The 13617-nt window shown below is 38.6% G+C and overlaps 1 long non-coding RNA gene across 2 annotated transcripts; it reads right to left on the minus strand.

Annotated features, from left to right (window-relative positions):
• Positions 1-9232: 9232 nt before the first annotated feature.
• LOC107759787 (uncharacterized) lies at positions 9233-13547 on the minus strand. Of its 2 annotated transcripts, none has more exons than XR_012698537.1 (5): positions 13393-13547; positions 11706-12126; positions 11271-11595; positions 9875-9982; positions 9233-9776 (listed from the first exon to the last, which is right to left on the minus strand). It is a non-coding gene; the product is annotated as an uncharacterized LOC107759787 (long non-coding RNA). The 2 variants fall into 2 exon arrangements; XR_012698538.1 differs by having other exon boundaries at positions 9846-9982.
• Between the last annotated feature and the right edge of the window lie 70 nt (positions 13548-13617).

Consider the following 13617-nt stretch of genomic DNA (forward strand, 5'->3'; position numbering starts at 1 on the left):
AGGCCACAAAATAAAAAGGATATTATCAACACTGTACCACCCTAGTGGGAACGGACAGGCAGAATCAACGAACAAGACTATCATTCAAAACCTAAAGAAAAGGTTGAACGATGCTAAGGGAAAATGGAGAGAAATTCTACCCGAAGTTCTTTGGGTATATCGAACAACATCAAAATCCAGTACGGGGGCAACCCCATTCTCCTTAGTATATGGTTCTGAAGCCTTGATTCTAGTCGAAGTCGGGGAACCCAGTGCCAGGTTTCGATATATAACAGAAGAGTCAAATTACGAGGCTATGAATACTAGCCTCGAATTATTGGATGAAAAATGAGAAGCCGCTCTCGTCCAATTGGCCTCCCAAAAGCAGCTGATCGAAAGATACTATAATCAAAAAACCAATCTTTGCCATTTTAAAATCGGGGACTTAATACTAAGAAAAGTCACCCTCAGCACCCGAAATCCAAATGAAGGAAAACTGGGTCCAAACTGGGAAGGACCGTATCAGGTACTCGAAAAAGTTGATAAAGGATCCTACAAGCTCGGTATTATAAACGGAAAACAACTACCAAGCAATTGGAATGTGTCGCACCTAAAACGATATTACTGCTAAGGTACGACCATCCCATGTTCGTTTATATTTCGAAACTAACCCTTGCAGGAGTTCGATCAGGAACAAGTATGGATTATTCAACACGAAGCCTTAGGTCTGAAAGCACGCGTTGCACTCTTTTTACCTTAGACCGGTTTTATCCCAAATAGGTTTTTCGGCAAGGTTTTTAATGAGGCAACCATTGATCGTGCTAACTTAGAACAATTCAACAGTATCCGATGCCTCTTTACAATCCACCTCGAATACTGAGGGGCATTACCTTACACTCAAATATATCAAGTTCGATGCAAGAAAGTTGCTTCATAACAACAGGGTTACGATAGAAAAAATTATAAGAGCCAGATGGGAAAAATTGTAAGAGCCAAATGGTCAAAACGAACCATGCTCGTGTAGGTTGCTCGATCCCTGGTACAAAATATAAACACATGTATAATGACATGAAAATAAGCTTCTTTGCCCATATCTCATGCCTCATAACCTATCCTCTATTTCATGATCTATTATGCAAACATGCTTAAGGGCCGACCATTACCCCATAAATCGGGGACTATCTACGAAGCCCAAGGGTTACACCGACTCGAGTTCGAGCAACCATTCTCAGTCGGAGACTATCTACTAAGCCTACGTGCTGCATTACTTCGAGTTCGAATCAATCACTCGACTAGTAAGCCTACGGGCCACATCACTTCGAGTTCGAGCAATCACTCACTCGACCATTAAGCCTACGAGCTACATTACTTCGAGTTCGAATCACTCACTCGACTGATAAGCCTACGGGCCGCATCACTTCGAGTTCAAGCAAGCACTCACTCGACCATTAAGCCTACATGCTATATTACTTAGAGTTCGAATCACTCACTCGACTAATAAGCCTATGTGCTACTCTTATTTGAAGTTCGAGCAAAGCACTCACTTGACTATAAAGCCTATGGGCTACCCTACTTCGAGTTCGAGAAATCACTCACTCGACTATAAAGCCTACGGGCTACCTTACTTTGAGTTCGAATCACTCACTCGACTATTAAGCCTACGTGCTACAATATTTTGAGTTCGAGCAATCACTCTCTCGACTACTAATCCTAAGGGCTAATCTTATTTCGAGTTCGAGCAATCACTCACTTGATTACTAAGCCTAAGGGCTAATCTTATTTCGAGTTTGAGCAATAACTCACTCGACCTCTAAGCCTACAGGCTATATTACTTCGAGTTCGAATCACTCACTCGACTATTAAGCCTACGGGCTACACATTTCGAGTTCGAGCAATCACTCACTCAACTACTAAGCCTAAGGGCTAATCTTATTTCGAGTTCAAGCAATCACTCATTCGACATCTAAGACTACATGCTACATTACTTCGAGTTCGAATTACTCACTCGACTATTAAGCCTATGGGCCACATAATCCCGAGTCCGAGCAAATACACTCGATTATTAAGCCTAAGGGATATTTGTAATTCTAGTTCGAGTAAATGCTCACTCGGTTATAAAGACTACAAGGTCCGACTTCGATCAAATTGCCTAATGCCTCGAACTTATGAAAAACTTTGCATAAGGCATGAATGAAACAAAATATTCACAAAGCAGAGAATAAAATAGAGGAAAGTCTATATATATATATATATATATATATATATATATATATATATATATATATATATATATATATATATATATATATATATAAAATGGAAACTAAGGGCTAAGTTTCTTGGTTATCTCCGAGGGCATGTCTTTTCTCCATCGGGCTCCTCCCCGCTCTCGGACCCACTCTTGCTCTCATCATCATCATCATCACCATCATCATCGGAAGACAAGGTTTCAACATCAACTTCGAGCTCTTTATCCCTTTTTATTTCTTCGGTGAGATCGAAACCTTGAGCATGGATCTCTTCGAGGGTCTCCCTCCGAGATCGGCATTTAGTAAGTTCATCAACCTAATGTGCTCGAGTGTTAGCAGTCTCGGCTGCCTTTCTTGCCTGTACCTGAGCAGCTTCAGCATCGGCCCGATAGATGGCCACAAATGCATCCGCATTAGCCTTTGCTTTTTTGGCATCAGATTTGGCCTTAGCAAGTTCGAAGGACAACCGAGCCTCGAGATCCTCTATTTTCCTTGCTTGAACCAAGCTCTTCTCCTTTAGACCTCGAATTTGACTTTCGGTCGATAATAATTGGGCCCGAATAGTTTCCTTTTCTGCAGCAAGGCGGTCCATGCAATCTTTCCATCCCATGGTCTCCGCCCTTATTATATCAACCTCCTCACGAAGTTGCCCGATTATCTCGAGCATCTGCTGCAGTTGTGAGATCGAAATATTAGCCTCCGATCCTGAATCAAGCCCATGCGTTTTCAAGATTGTCATTACCTGCTCAGTCAGGTCGGTCTGGTCTTGATGAGCCTTGGCTAACTCCGCTCGAAGGCCCTTGATCTTCTTCCATTTGCCCGGAAAGGAGTCTAAGGGCATCCTTCTCCTACGTGACCTGTCGGAGGTCGGCCTCGAACCGATGCAGCTTTGCTCGAGACCGAGAACATGCTTCTTGATAAACCGCTGTGGCCTACGAAGAAGAAGAAAAGAAGTTAGAAAAGAATAGCAAACATAAAAGTGATATCAAGAAAGGGAATTAGGACTTACCCGATTTAGAGCTTGTTGCACTTCACAGAAAAGGGTCGACACATCACTAGGGCCATCAACATCCTCGACACCAGTAAACAAATCACAGAAGAGGTCCTCCCCTTCATGAGATCGGTTTATCTCGAGGGCCCCCAAAGCTTGGGCTTCTCGAATCGCCCCTTCGGAGAAAGTAGAGAGAGTGGCCGAGTCTCCGATTACTATTGCCCCAGGCGACTCGCTTGGGGCGTTCTCCTCGGTTTGGAGAGCCTCGGGATCGGCCCTTTCGGATACCCACCGGTTGTCGACTTCGGTGGGAGGCATCCTCGACCTCCATTAACTCGGGGACTTTTCCCGAATCCTTCTCCAATACCACCTCAGTTCGAGGCGGAGACGCACGAACCACCATCGATCCAGCTGCATTTGAGGCATCAATGGTTTTCTTCACTCGGGCCACCAGTACAGACCCGTCATCTTCTTCTTCCTTATCTTTATCCCTTAGACGCCAAACTGATTCTTCGGTCAAAGGAATGATATCCTTTCTCGACTTACGAGCCATCCTCGTCTTCGATTTTGGATCTTCGGAACCAGAGGCCCTTTTTCTTTTATTATTCATGCACCGATTTTGGAACAAAGGCCGAAGCCTCTTCCTCGTCGGACAGGGGCCTCAAAACCGCATATTTGCCCAGGCCTACACATAAGAAAATTGACTACGTATATGGAAAACGCTTCGTTCGAACTATCAAAGATACAAGAAAAAAGGCTTACCATGATTTTTGGCCTCCCATCGGCCCTTTGACAAATCACGCCATGAGCGCTCGACGTATGTAGAGGTCGAAGCCAGGCCCCGTACCTAGTTCTTAAGGTCAGGAACTGCACCGGGCATCCAAGGAACCGCTGCATCACAAAGGGAGATATCTGTGAGAAAGAGACGAAGGAACAAAACAATTGGAGATAATGACAGAGTTACACTTACGCTTCATGTTTCACTTCTCGGGAAATGGAATCTTCTCGGCCGGTATTAGGTCCGAAGTCTTCACTCGAACGAACCTACCCATCCAACCTTGATCCTTGTCCTCGTCTATACTCGAGAACAAAACCTTGGAGGCCTGGCGCTGAAGTTTTATTAACCCGCCTCGAAAGAGGCGGGGGCTGTACAATCAAATAAGGTGGTCAAGGGTGAAAGGCATCCCCTCGATCTTGTTCACGAAGAAACGGATCAGAATAACGATCCGCCAAAACGAAGGATGGATTTGTCCTAGGGTTACCCGATATTGACGGCAAAAATCGATGACAACAAGGTCGAGGGGGCCCAATGTGAAAGGGTAAGTATACACACTTAAAAACCCTTTCACATAAGTGGTGATATTTTCTTTGGGAGCCGGGATTATCACTTCTATTTTCTCCCAGTTACAGTCTTTCCTCAGCTGCTCGATATGCCTCTCGGTTATCGAGCACATATACCTCGATATTGGCTCGCATCGACCGGGAACCGACAAGTCTTTATCGACCTTAAAATCAGAGGTAAGAACACACCCCCCAGGAACATACTCCTCAGGCCGTGGCTCCATCGGTGTTTTGTCGACGGTAGGTTGTGAAGAAGAAGCTTTTTCTCATTGAGAAATGGTTTTAGATGTTTTCGCCATTTTTGATTTAGAAATGGAAAATAGAAGGAGATGACAAAGATGTGGTGTTTTGAAGAAAGATTTTTCAGTAAAAATCACATAAGAAAGATATTTTCAGAAAAATCACAGATTTACAGATGAACTCAGAAGATGCGAGAAAGAACTTGGAAAATTTGGAGATTGAAGATTGAAGATGTAAAAGTGATAAATAGTAAAAAGAGGGGTTATTTATAGATTGAGCGATGGCGATTCAATATCAGTGGTGGCCGACCAACGTCTGACACACATTAAATACCTTGGTAAACTGAACCGACGGGACAACTATCACGTACGTCATGGTCGGACTCGATGCAAAATTCTGTGTACATCCAATCGAGCTGTTGTAAAATCATATCGTTTCTTGCCACATCCTTTTCGAGAAACGAGGAGACTATTTGTATACGGTCGAAATTGATTTTGGCCTTCGTACGACTGATAGAGATGGACCGAAAAAAGTCTTCATAATATCTAGATGGGATCCGGAGAAGACACAAACGAGCTTCAAGTTTCAGGGACAACTCAAATACCGAGCTCAAAGTCATTATCGATCTCGGGTCCAAATCGAACTATGATGAGAAGCAGTGGAATCGAGCTTAAGGGCCAAAAGCCAATCAATACCGGCCTAATATTGGGCCCGAGTCAACATCGAGCTCAAACCCGCATCGAGCTCTAAAATTGAAAACCGACCAATACCGAGTCTGATCAAGATCGAGCTCGTAGACAAGAGCCGTTACAACCGTACTAAGAGAAAGAATCTGAGCGAAAATTAAATAAAAGCTGATGTATCATGGGTTCCCCACTATTTATTTTTAATTATATCTAAAGTATGATCCCTCTACTATAAGAGGGATGACCATATTTCTGTAAAGGAGGAAGTTTTTGCATACATTGTAACTCAGATATCATACACTCCCATATTGAAGAATTATCCTTTTTTAGCTTCATAAGATTGATTCATCTTGCTTAACCCATAAATCATCCTCTTTTCAACTTTGCTTATTTTTCATCTTTACAGTCAATATTCGATATTCTTATTTACTCTTACGATTTGTGTCGAGTTATACTACATACCTTTAGAACTACGTACAAATTCAACTCTATCCGTTTTTCGGGTAAACACTCCTACACCTGGTGCTCTTGTGGTGAACATTAGAGATCTTCTACAGGCTCGTATTATATATTCATTTTTTTCTAATCTTAGATCTATTCAATTATAATGAACATAACACCTAGTTTGGTACTTATACAAAGGGCATCCCGGTGCACAAGGCATCCCGCATTCACGTAGGGTTCAGGGAAGGGCCGCACCCCAAGGGGTATGATGTAGACAGCCGACCCTAATGCAAGCATTATTGGCTGCTTCCACGGCTCAAACCCGTGACCTATAGATCATACTGAGACAACTTTAGTGTTACTCCAACACTCTCCTTCAGTTTGGTACTTATACCAATTGTCATTATTCTGGTGTTTTATTCCAGCTCATATCAAATGACAAGTACCTAAGTGTTGAGCATAGAGTATTGGAAAATAAAGTTGGTCCAAGAGTATCAGTTGCAAGCTTCTTCTATACTGGTTTAGTTCCAACTCTCAAGCTTTATGGACTAATTAAGGAATTGTTGTCAGAAGAAAATCCTCCAAAATATCGCACAACCCGTGTGAAAGACTATGCTGATTACTTCCGCAGAAAAGGTCTAGGTGGAACTTCTGCATTGTTGCACTATAGGATCTAATGATAGCGATGTAGTAATAAATTAAATTTATGATATGAATTGAGAGTTTAACTTTTGATGTATGTTTCTGAAGCTTCATCGATGGCATAACATACACTGTTATGATCTTTGCAAGATTGTCTTTGTGACTGATCAGTTCTCTGGCTAAAGTTTTAGTCTGTTGTAGTTTCTAGGCATGTCAGCAATAAATGATTTTCAATTAACGCATGTAGCATTGGATCAAATAATGCCTCTTGTTCTATCTGTATAGTTTCTATTTCTTTTAATAGTATGGCGTGACATGACTACTTGATAGAAACTTAGGGTCACCAAACTGTATAGAGTAATTGGTTCTCTATCAGTTCCCACAGAATACACACAATAAGAGATAAGTAAATGATACAACAGAGTTTTACGTGGAAAACTCTCAGCTCATGGGATTAAAAATCACGACCTACACTCGTAGGATTTCAATTTCACTAACCGAGCAACTTTTAGATTACAACATATTGTAACCTTGGAATTAAACTTTTGATCCCTCACTCACTTGTAATAACTCTATTACAAGCATCTTTGTAATAACTCTACTACAAAGCTCACAACTTAACTAACTCTAGCCAAGACACAAACACAAGGTTTATGGTTTTACAAATGATTTCCTACACAATGCTTCTAGCTAAGTTAAGTAGGAATTACAAGTAAATCACTTTAACAAAGGTGCAACACAACTAAGGACATATAATAACACAATGTTGGAAACATGTCCTTCGTTATGTTGTTCTTTGTTCTTGAAGTCTGGAAGTCACTTGCAAGATGTCAATACACTTGAAAGGAAATTTGATTAATTCTCGAATGTGCAAGTGTATGTTTTCTTCATTGCTTCATGTTAATAATATCCAAGAGATGTCACTTGGATGATGCAAGCAAATATCCGGTACAAGGCATGCTCCATAAAGTGACTGCTGCATTGTTCACACTGTTGCGTGTGTGCAGAGGAACAGTTGCAGCGACTTTACTGTTAGCAGGGGAACTAATGTCCATTTGTTCCCTCCGTCGTCTCTTTGACTCTAGCTATTGGAACTTGTGCCCGATTTGAAAGTTGTTGTGCTTTGGCACATTGGGGATGTGTAACAGGTTCCCGATCTGGTTCTTATCATTAAGTTTGTTAGATCATCAAAACATAACAAGACACATAACTTATCACTGCTGCTAATGAGTACTGAAAACAAGTTTGAAATTCAGAGAAGGTTTGGATAAACAAAAGGAAAGACAAAAGATTCTCTCTTCCAGATTTTCTCTGTCCTTCTCTAAGCATAAGGTTTATGACTGATGGATGTATATCATACTTGACAAAATCTTATTTTCTCCATTCCTCTTGTTTAAACACACATTACTACTGAGGAACTCCAGCTCGTGTCAAAAGATCTGGCTCTTAATCCGAGTCATTTATGTCGAACTATACGTGACTACCTCATCTACAAGTTTAAGTTTAAGTTAATAAGTCATCTCTATTGTATTGAGTGTGACCGTCTCTTTTAAATGTTTAAACTAATAGGGAAATATCACATTTATTTATTTGATTATATCAAAAACACACCTCCTCGTGCAGGCCTGGTTCTTTTTCTTGGGCCATGCACATGAAAGTACATACTGTTTGATAATGAGTTTTAGTGAGACTTGAAACCTTTAAATGATCTAGTACCATGTTGAACTGTGTTTGATCGCCTCATTTAAAAGATTAAGCTGTAAAGATTAGGAATATTTTTATTTATCTAAAAATATCATAAAAATCTCAAAGATATGAATTGAGAGGCTGCCACATTTGCCATTACTATTCAGCAGCATTGCTTTCAACCCGAGCTCACCATAAGCACCGGCAAGATTCTGTTTTTGCTTTCAGTTCCGAAAATTAGTTCCATTACTTCACCTTGATCAGAGAGCCAAAAATTTATGATCGTCCTTTCACTACTTGAAAATGGCTATTTTTCGACTACAAAAACGGTCAGAAAGTGGTCAGAAAATGCTAATTTCGGACTATATTCAGGCCGAAAAGTCGTAGTCGCAAAATAGCTGATCTGAAATAGTTTGCAACCGAATCCGTCCGCAATTTGCGACTACAGCGGTCGGAAAGTCAAAATAGGAAAACGGCTAATAAATGTAGTTAATTTTCCGACTGACGCGGTCACAAACAAATTAAATTAAATTTAATTTTATATTAACTTTTCCACTACTTCGGTCGCAAAAGGTATACATAATTATAATATTATTTAATTTTATTTGAATTTTTTCACTACTGTGGTCGCAAGTCTAATTTAAAATTATTTATTTATTTATATTTCCGACTACCGTGGTCGCAAATCTAATTTAAAATTATTTATTTATTTATATTTCCGACTACAATAGTCGCATATGTTCCTGAATCTGGAATATTTTGATCCATTTTGCAACTACTATGGTCGGAAATCAGTCGGAAAATTGGGAATTCTTTGCCAAATTCCAGCTCTTTTTTAAGCAGTACCACCTGCCAATTCAAATATACAACAACCAATTAATCCACCATGCCAACCAATTATTCCACAATGCTAACCAATAAATCCGCCATTTCAACCAGTCTATCCACCATTGCAACTAATCAAATCCATAAAATGCAAAACATAAATACTTGTAACTAAAACATCCAAAAAGAGTTAAACATTCTAGCACCATTCAATCTAGTCTAAAACATTACAATCATAGTCAAGTGTAAATATTACCAAGTCTAAACATCCAACTACAACAAATAATAATGTCTCAAACATCATAACCATAACAAACTAAAACTCATTATCCCCGCCATCCTCGCCATTCAAAGGATCAAATGGACGTCCGCTAATAAATTTCTTCACTAGACTCTGCAATTTGTTTAATTTGCGCGATCTTCTTTCCGTTCCTCCTTCAACTCTTCAACTTCTTTTCGTAATGCTTCCACCTTTTCTTGATCTTGCGAATAACTCGCATCACCGGACAACAATGTCGTAGAATGACAAACGGAATATTGTGATCTAAGACCGTAGGTTCTACCTTTCTTTGCGCCACTAACTACCTGCGTCCATATTGAAGCTATATCATTGAGAGACACTTGGGTTGAGCTACCATCCTCGGAATCGGGTTGACTTTGAAGCCATTCCTCAAAACGTTGCTGATAGGCTTCCTGAAATTAAAATGTTTGATATTCTTGATTCACTATGGTCAAGTTGGCAATAAAGTGATAATAATTTACCTCCATTTCAAAAAAACACAGATAACTACCTCCGTCCATATTGAAGCTATATCATTGAGAGACACTTGGGTTGAGCTACCATCCTCGGAATCGGGTTGACTTTGAAGCCATTCCTCAAAACGTTGCTGATAGGCTTCCTGAAATTAAAATGTTTGATATTCTTGATTCACTATGGTCAAGTTGGCAATAAAGTGATAATAATTTACCTCCGTTTCAAAAAAACACAGATAGTTGATAATTTTGTTCACAACCAGAGAAAGAGATACATATATACATGAAAAATGTTAGCAAGTTAGTCAGAATCCTGCTAGTAATAGATGAATAGCAAGACTAAAGATCCTGCTAGTAATAGATAATCCTTTAAAAAACTGCTTCAAAAGTCCTTTCCTTGTAGTATTTGTGATAGATAGTAATAGATAGTCAGCTCTTGCTTCCCTAACATATATTGATTTATCCAGCAACAGTGTTCAAAAGTCCTTTCCTTGTAGTATTTGTGATCTAGAAGGCCTTGTTTTTACCAATTTCCCCGGCAACAAATTCACTGGCCTTAAGATTTTTAAAATAATTTGTTATTGGTATGATATGCTTATTGTGAAAACCATGGTACTTTCTTGTCAATCTCCACCTACTTTGTCTTCTAGATGGAGAGCATTGCCAACTGAGTAATATATTCTTGCAAAGATTTCATGTCTGCTAAGTTTCCAATTTTTTTCCCTTTCCAAGATGAAAGATTTACCTAGCTTTTATGGAAAATTGTCAAATATCTTAGGTTGTGAAATAGTTTTCTTTTTTATGTCAAATGATATCCTCAAATTTTTATCTGTTCAAATGAAAAGAAAATGGAAAAATAGAAAGTCCGTTGTGTTGAAAATTTGCATCAGCAGCTGTTTTGAGTTGTAGGATTCATAGTTAGATTTTTAGAAAAGGAATGGATGAACCCTACCTTGAAAAGTTGATTTTCAATTATTAGTTGTCCAAGAAACAGAACATGCATATAGGGAAAAGAAATGGTTATATCTATATGCCTCTAAAAGGAAATAAAATTAAGGAAAACAAAAGCCAAAAGCATTTATGCCATATGAGCATATGGGAATTTTGGGTCCCCTTCCTCAACACATTTATACATAAAATGTGGCTAAGAGTTGCTCAGAACATCAAAATATCTACTCTGTTTTATTGACAAAATTGCCAAGTGCACTTGTTACACTAGATTGTTCTGATTTTCTAAGTGCCCACTAGGCTAATGTCTAGATCAAGCAAAACACATAGATTCATTTCTTGTTAACTGATTGTATTGATTTTGCAGTTATTTCTCCCTTTGCCTAATTATCAGGTAATGGATACTTCTTTCAATGTAGCTACTTCTTTCATCTCCAATAAAAAACCAAAAGACGAAACTAGAGAATCTTGTAGTTAGGATCTTACATATGTCCTCGCAGCACGCGGCTCGACCCATTCTCTTGTCCCATCCTTTTTCTTTTTCATATGTTTGTCCTCAAAGACCTCAACATAAGTCACAAGTCTCACTTTTTCCTTTTCCTGCAAAAAAAAATAAGTTAGATAAAGTTCAATTGCATCTAGTTAAAATCAAAACAAAAATAATCTGAGGAGGCGGCGGAGGAGGAGGAGGCGGAGGATGAGGAGGATGAGGAGAAGGACTCATAAATGGCACAGACGAGGTCATGGGACCTGAAGTGTACTGAGGAAGCTGGGTATCGTGTCTTATCTTCTTTTTTTTACCCGGCGCCATCTGTGTAACATAAGTATATTAAAAACATTAGATGAAATATGTTAAGACATAAAAAATGTAAAGAAATTCTTCAGCTTATTAAATGAAAACGAAAACACATAAAAACCAACATGCCAATCCTCTTCGCTTGATTGATATTCATTATTTTGTTTCATTTTCATCAAGCAATTCTTCCTCATCGCTTGTTTCATTTTCATCAAGTAATTCTTCCTCATCGCTTGTTTCATTTTCATCAAATGATTCTTCCTCGCTTGTTTCACGTTCATCGGCGGGATCTTCCTCCATGTTTGTACGGGATGTTCCTTCCATAAATCCTTTTTTATAAAGATGAACTTTAACAACATCTGGTTGTAATAACTTTTCGCACTTGCATTTCATACAAGGACACCTAATCACCCCTTCACTGAGAAATTTATGAAGTGCTTTTGTTTTAGCCATGAATTCAGCAACCCCTTCTATAAATTCCTCCCTCAACCCACTACGATTAGGATAAATTCGATTATACATCCATCTACGATGTGCAAGCTCCATCTACACAAAATAAATCCAAGATATTTAAAACAATATATATTAATTAGTATTATGATCGTTTAACACAAGCCATCTACACAAATACATTGTAATTACAAATACATTCTAATTAAGCAGATTCTAATCACAAATACATTCTACTTAAGCATATTCAAGTTGAAAGAGCTCTCCACAAGAAAGTATGAATTCCATTTGAGCTTCATTCTTTTAAAGTAGCCTCATTTTATTTCAAGAAAGTATATTTTACTAGTAAAAGCATTTGAATTAGTGTATTTCAAGAAAGTATACTTTCAAGAAAGCATACCCCTAATGTAAGAAATAAAAGCACGCATTTGTCACAAGCTTGGGCTTCAACATAGCTATAATTTTACAACTTACATTGGGCGAGTTTTGGTCATAATCTAGACTTTAAAGTTTGAGTCCTTCGTTTTTTCCAGAAAGGTAACAGTGGAGCTTGAGTCAAATTTTAATGCTAATATTTAAAAATCTAACCAAAGTAGGAGAAAACAAGTGGTCGAAGAGGAATCTTTACACAAATAACTAACCGCATTCATTATTTACTTTTTCTAGCCGATATACATAGATTATACCACATATTATGCATGGTCATACACATATCATAAATGAATTATACATATACATCTGCTAGCTATTTTTAGTTTAAGCGGTTGGATTGCAGCTATTTGGGTTAATTCTTCAGGACTAACTTTCTCTACAATAAGCTACATAAAACATTTGATTTCCAGAAACTTGTAGAGTCCCAGCCTCTAGTAAAACCATAACTTTCATATTAACCAAACAAGATCCTTGAACAAGAAAAGCTGGAGTACCTTAAGCGATGAAACAAACTGAAGAAGAAAATAAAATGTATTTAAAAAAAAAAGGAAAACGAAAGAATCGACAGGTTTACATATTTGCTAGTCCAGTTAACATCTTTCGAGAAAACTTTCCCAGAATATGAAAAGCTTGAAAAGGGTCAAGGCTAATTAACAAGCTAACTAGACGAGAATGAATACAACAGTTTCTAGGTAAGAAACAGTAACAACCTTTGTTGAAAGGAAAAATCACCACTACAAAAGAAATTCCCCCTTTTTAATTACTAGAAATTTCAATAAGAAGCATAACACAACATGGATTGAAAAGAGAAACAATGTCTTAACAAGATATGATTACAGCAATGAATGAGAATTATAAAAATATCACTGCAACTCATTCACGCTAATGAGAGTGAAGATGTAAAGAAAGAATTGGGTGGTGTGCAGTTACCTGAAATATTCGTTCGCCCGACCTCTGTCAGCCGCTGAGATGAAGTGGAAGATATCGAGAGAGAGAGAGAGAGAGAGAGGAAGGAAATTGGGGAAATAGGGCGCGCAGAAATTGGGGAAATAAGGTTTTAGTGAAATATTAAATTTAGATTTCTCACTAACGTGGTCACAAAACCATTTAATTTTTTTTTACCATTTTAATTTTAACTTAGCGACCGACGCTTTG

The sequence above is a fragment of the Nicotiana tabacum genome, chromosome 14 (assembly GCF_000715075.1).
Source record: "Nicotiana tabacum cultivar K326 chromosome 14, ASM71507v2, whole genome shotgun sequence".
NCBI classification, from domain to species: Eukaryota; Viridiplantae; Streptophyta; class Magnoliopsida; order Solanales; family Solanaceae; genus Nicotiana; species Nicotiana tabacum.